We start from the raw sequence: 6,000 nt of genomic DNA, 5'->3' as shown, positions 1-6,000 counted from the left end.
TGTTTTGAGAAACGATGTACAAATGCGCTTTACACAATTGATGTGTGTATGGATTGGGATAACAGTTGTATGAGCCCCTAATAAAATGTTAAAAAAACAAACAAAAAACCTTTCAAGAGCACTGGAACAGCTTTAGGAACAGAAAGGGAATCCAAGGAAGGAGGTGGGAACTGAGGGACTTGCGAGGCCCAGGCTGAGTAGGTCGTGCTGAAAACAGGTGTCTCAGCTTGACAAAAAGTGGGAAGCAGGTTCCCATGCCTGGCATCCTTCGGGCCATGGTCATGAGAGCAGCAAACATCCAAGCAAGAATAGAGGGATAGATGGCCAGTGGTGACCGGCAGTGCAATGAGTGGTGATCCCCATGGGACGGAGATCCACAACGAGAGCAAGGAAAGTGAGGCTGGCCAGGCAATAGACTAGCAAGAAGAACGAGAATGTACTGCAATGGGAATCCTACACCTGGCTGGAGACAGACTGGTGTTTTTGTTTGTTTTCTCCTTTTGAGTCAATCTCTATCAGAAAGGAATGAATTTTCATGAAGAGAATAAAGAAAAGTAGAACTACTTTCCACTTGGAGTTTCCACCCCCTTATTTGTTCAGAGTAAAGTAGACCCTCATTAAGTCTAATCGTGAGAACCAGCAATCTAAGGTCAACTAAGCCTCATTTTGACAATAGTTTAAAAGAAATTTAGTTTTATGACTTTCCACGACACAGTGGAAAACGAATATTTTCTTTTGTTAAATGTAACCCCATGGGTGTTCAGAATAGACTCCTATAACTGTCTGGCTATCTTTTAACTTACAGATTACCCAAAAGGAGAGATTTCCAAAACAGTGTTCTATAAGCCAGTTTCTAAATGATCTGGTCTAACACAACATTGACTAAGTATAGCACAATAGACTGTGACTTGAGCCTAAATGTTTCTAAATACTTTCTGAAATAATATTCTCCTGTTATTCCATAAAATATTTGAAATAAATTTAAAAGATGACATCCATAGATGAAAGTTGACTATTATAAAATATATTTACTGTTGCCATCAAGTCGATTCCAAGTGATAGTGGCCCTATAGAAGGGCTCTGAGACTATATATGTTTATAGGAGTAGATAGTCGCATGAATAAGCCTACCAGAATCCAGACGGTAGAGGACCACATGGCACAATGCCTCTTCCAGCCCCATTGTGTTATGGTACTGGCTGGTTGGATCAGTGATCCCAATCGTCAATCAGTTAGGGACATTCATACCTCTCCCCATTGCTGTTACACATGCAGTTGTGCTTATAAAATAGTGAAAGACTCTCTATCAAAATTATTTTGCAATTGCAAATCCAAAGGCGTCATCTTCACAGATTTCCTTAAAGACCGCAGGACAATCACGGGGAGGAGGTATGACAAGGACATCGAAAACTGCAGCTGGGAGGAAAAGGCCAGGAAAGTTGTGTTGAGAACTGATTTTCTTTTCCTGGCTGACAGTATACCCGTCCATTCTTCAAGGGTAAGAAGGCCTATCCCAGGGGGATGTTACTAGGAGCCCTTAGCCCTTGCACCCAGTAGGCCCGATCTTGCCCCTTCCTCCTTCTTTAGTTCTCTAAACTCAAAGGACTTTTAAAAAGAACAGTGTTTGAGGCCCTCAAGAATGCCCAAGCTGCCGTGTTGGCGTGGTGTTAATCAGAGCGGTGGAGAAGCCACCTTCAGAAGCCTAGAGAGCTTGATGGGGAAACGATAGCTTCACGTGTTGCTATTTTTATTTAATGTAGGTTTCTGTGAATTTGAAGCAATACTTTTTTGATTGATCCTTGTACACAGTGGAATTTCTTGGTAGTTACAATAGTAAAATTTCCTACCTGGCCAGTAACCCAATTATCTAACCCACAGTGATTCTTAGCAAAATTCTAATTAAGCAGAGTCGTCAGTTGGCTTCCTGTGACCTGCTAAACTGTTCTGATTGACAAAAAAACCAGCGTGACACCTATAGGAATCCTGTTCCCAACTAGACACGTGCTTCAGGATTATAACACAGCCACCGCTCAGGTATGTCCAATGTGATTATTATGCTGGGCTATGATTTGCAGCCTAATGAAGTACATTATCTATCATTGCTAAGGATCTTAGAATGTCGAGTGTAGATCCCATCCGCGGTTTGAATCTCTATGCCTCGGTTTCCTCGCCTGGAAATGAGGTTAAATAATAGCACCCACGTTTTAGGGTTGTTCTGAAGATTAAGGGTTAAAATACACAAGGCACCGAAGCACTGCCTGGAACAAAGTGGGTGCTCTAGAGGAGTTGTAGCTGTCATCAGAGTGTCGGGCCATTCGGGTCCTCCAAAAGGAGTGGTTCATACCAACTGGGTACCAACCCCACGTGTTCCATGGATCCTAACAGATGTGATCTTTTAGAATCAATTTCCCCAGTTCCAATCCCACCAACACTCACCTTCCTAATTATATATAGAGCAATAGACTAGAGGGGCCACAGGGGTTCACTTGGGTGAAAGAGGGGTGGGGGCTGGTCCACAAGAGGGAGAAAAACAATCAGGACAGTAGGGGAGCGGCAAACTACTGGGAAGAGGGGCTGACAAGTGGTTTGAACTATTGAATGTAAAGTCAATGGTCTGAAGGGTTCCCCCAACCCCATCTAACTCATAATGAATAAACGACGTGATTTTAAAGATTGGAATTGAGTTTGCCTTTGATAACTGCAATGATTGATCTTTAAGACAATAGTTCTTCATTTGGAGGGTGAGGGGTTAGAGAATACGTTGGGTATCCGATGGATGAAACTCCAGATGTAAAATGTTGCATTGAATTTCAGGGGGTTCCCAACCCCTCTCCAGGTCTCAGGGGATGTCGATAAAGGACCGGTGCATCAAGAGCATGGTTTGGAAGAGAGCCACACTTGGAATTGTTCTCTGAATAAGGTCTAAAACGAGGTGAAACAGAAGCCCGTATTTGCACATTGTAAGGGAAGTATTCATTACTGTTAGTGAGCTAAGTGCTTTCCAATAAAGGGTTAGATGATGATGAAGATGATGATGAAGGGAGAGGTGGAGGAGGAGGAGAAGGAGCCACTATAGTAAGTATATAAAGGGAGGTAAATCAAAGGTATACTTTTACCTTGAAATGAGCCAAGTAGATAGGTAGCAGTACTGTGAAAGCATGGGCCGCTCACTCTCTTGCTGTTATTATTAGCTCCTGTGGAAACAGCCTGAGTCCCTGATCATATCTAAAGCCTTCTTTTAAAGCTGAAACAGGTAAAATACTGTCACGGGGGCTCTTCACGCCTCTACAGTGGTTCCGACATCCAAAGAAATGCTAATGATGGGCACTGAGCTGCGAATTCTGAGTGACCCTGGGGACCCAAATGATTATCTGGTGGTCTTATGTTGCTGGAAATTTATTAGAGGGTTTTAAGATTGCATTAACTGATCTTCACCTTAAGTGTTCCACCGGGAGAAGCATGAAAGCCTCCCGGCCAGGAATCATTTCAAAGAGGGAATGGCTGGGCCAGAGAGCCGGCGGGTGAGTCAGGGGCACGGTAAAGAGGAGAGACCAAGTGAGGTGGCTGGGTCCTGCCAGGGCAGCGTCACGGGCTTGGGGTGGTGCATTTGCCATCACTGGGCACTCGCACTTTGACTAGGGTTCACTGGGGGCCCCGCTCAGCTCTTGTTTCCAACAGGGGCCAGTGCCAGAGACCAAAGGTCAGGGCTGATTGTCCTGACAACACAGAGCGTGGAAGGAGGCCCAGGGCTCTGGTCCATTTCTCATCCACGGTCTCAGATTGCATGGCTCCTTCTGAAAGCCAGCCAGCTTCCCAGGACTTCCGAGCTTTACCGGCTCTTGTCTGCTGACCTTGGTTCCCTCCTCTGCCACCACCTGCCCCTCCTTCCCCACGTTCCAGCCACTGTGACCACCATGCTGCTCCTGGACCTTCCTAAGCCTGTCCCTGGCTCAGGGCCCTTCTGTTTATTGCCCCTCTGCCAGGAACATTCCTGCTCCAAATATCTTCCTGGCTGATTCATTATTCTTTTTAGGCCTTGACTTAGTAACTTTCTGTCCTCTGCCCCATTACATTCTACCCGATGACTCTATTTTGTTTTATCTAGAGCGCATATCCCCATCTGGAATAATAATAATAATAATAATAAAACCTCTTGTCTTTATGGTCATTGTCTCTCATACCCCATTAGAATGTGGGTTCCAGGTAAGGGGGCGGGGTCTGCTATGTCTTGATCATTACTCTAACCTCCTCCCAGGTCTACCCCCCAACACACACACCCAGAGAAAGCACTAAGTATATGTATTTATTGGATAAGTGAGTGCGAATGAGTGATTAATATAACCGTTCCCATTTGTCAGCCTGGACCCTGTGCCAGGCCCGGGACTGTAGGCTGTTACAGTGACTCTCTCACTGAAGTCTCACAACAACCTTCCAAGTAAGATAGCCCCATGGAACAGATTAGGCTTCACAGAGAGGTTATGTAGCTTCTGCAAGGTCATGGCTAGGAAGTAACCAAGGTCAGATTTGGACCCAGGTGCCCAAGAATCAGCCTTTTTTCTCCCCAAAGGATCAGAAAAGAAGTAATGCATCTGAATTCTAGTGCCGGCGAAGAGCATTCAAAGCACCATGGACCACCAAAGGAACAAGCAAACCCATCTTTGAACAACTTCAGCCAGAAGGCTCCTCAGAAGCAAGGATGGCTAGGCTTCATCCTCCGTCCTTGGACATGTTGTCAGGAGAGACCTGTCTCTGGAGAAGAATGCCATGTTTGCTAAGAGGGGCAGGGGGAAAAAAAGAGGAACACCTTCAACAAGATGGATTAACACAGGGAAGAAGCAGGCATGGATTTGAACCTCTGCACAGCAGCAAATGTCCAGATGGCACCAGACCAGACGGTAGAGTACACAGACGGTGACTTGGAACTGGCTCAGTGGATCCAAACCCAACAACTATTTCTGGAAGCAGATTGTCCCTGCCAACCTTTCCGTTAGGAGAGGCGTGCTTAACAGTGCACCACCAGTACTTCTTATGCTGGCTGGAAGAAAGTTAAAAAAACGTGGCAAAGAAGTAAAGCAAATATATTCAGATGCGTGCTTCATGCCTGGTGTGCCTTCTTGCGATAAGAAAGACAACAGCGGAGAAGCTGTTAGGTTAAAAAAGGCAGATGAAGAGACAGAGTTCAGGCTCTACTGATGTACGTGCTTGATTGAATCATGATCATCGCTTAAGACTACAAATGAGCTTAATTCAAATAAATGACTCCATCACAACCAAGGTCCATTCATATTGTAATTACACGATTTCACCTGCCAGCGCTCTAACAGGCCCACATAAACTTCATCTCAAACAGGCCCAAATAGTCAATACCCGAGGAAACATGTACTGAGTCACTGGCCTTCTTAAAATGCTTCTTCTTGCAGTCATTTGAGCCTGAAAACTTTGGCCTTTCCTTCCCAAGCTGCCTTATGGGTTATAGGCCAGAGTCCAAAGACCAGCTCTAACTCGCAGGGCTGAGGCAGCCCCTCCAGCTTCCTCAGGAAGGTGACCATGGCTAGGGCTCAGCTGTTTAGTAATTCACGGTGGCTCCTGAGACCCAGTATTGGTAAGACAGCACAGCAGGCTGGGAGCAAGCCTGAACTCTGAGGGGACCAAGGGATGAAAGAGGTCATTTTTACGATCCTTAGATCCCTGTGGGGCAGTGGCCACTCCGCTGGAGAGAGATGTAGCAGTTTAATTACAGCCTTGGAAACACTCTGGGGGGAGCTGGGTGCGGGGTGCGGGGGCGGGTTCCTACTCTGTCCTATTGGGAAGCTCTGTGTCCTAGTCGACTGTGGGATTGCTTCAGAAATGGGGCAGGTGTGGGCTGGAGTGTTGAGGGACTCAAGTTCCTCTGGACAGTCTCCTTCGAGGGTGACATTGAACATAGTGTGGGTGAGAGAGCACGCATGGGTGTGACCATGAGTACGAGTATGGTGAGAACGAGTGGGTAGGTGTGTGAGAG

The 6,000-nt window shown here is 46.0% G+C and overlaps 1 protein-coding gene across 1 annotated transcript in view; it reads right to left on the bottom strand.

The window, feature by feature from the left end:
- Positions 1-6,000, bottom strand: part of GPAM (glycerol-3-phosphate acyltransferase, mitochondrial) — a 67,491-nt gene that overhangs the window by 53,364 nt on the left and 8,127 nt on the right. The window lies entirely within an intron of this gene.

Source organism: Echinops telfairi, unplaced genomic scaffold (genome assembly GCF_000313985.2).
Source record: "Echinops telfairi isolate 266 unplaced genomic scaffold, ASM31398v2 ScPeMD7_70;HRSCAF=299, whole genome shotgun sequence".
NCBI lineage: Eukaryota > Metazoa > Chordata > Mammalia > Afrosoricida > Tenrecidae > Echinops > Echinops telfairi.
The sequence above is the reverse complement of the archived record's forward strand: the minus strand, read 5'-3'. Positions and strand labels throughout refer to the sequence as shown.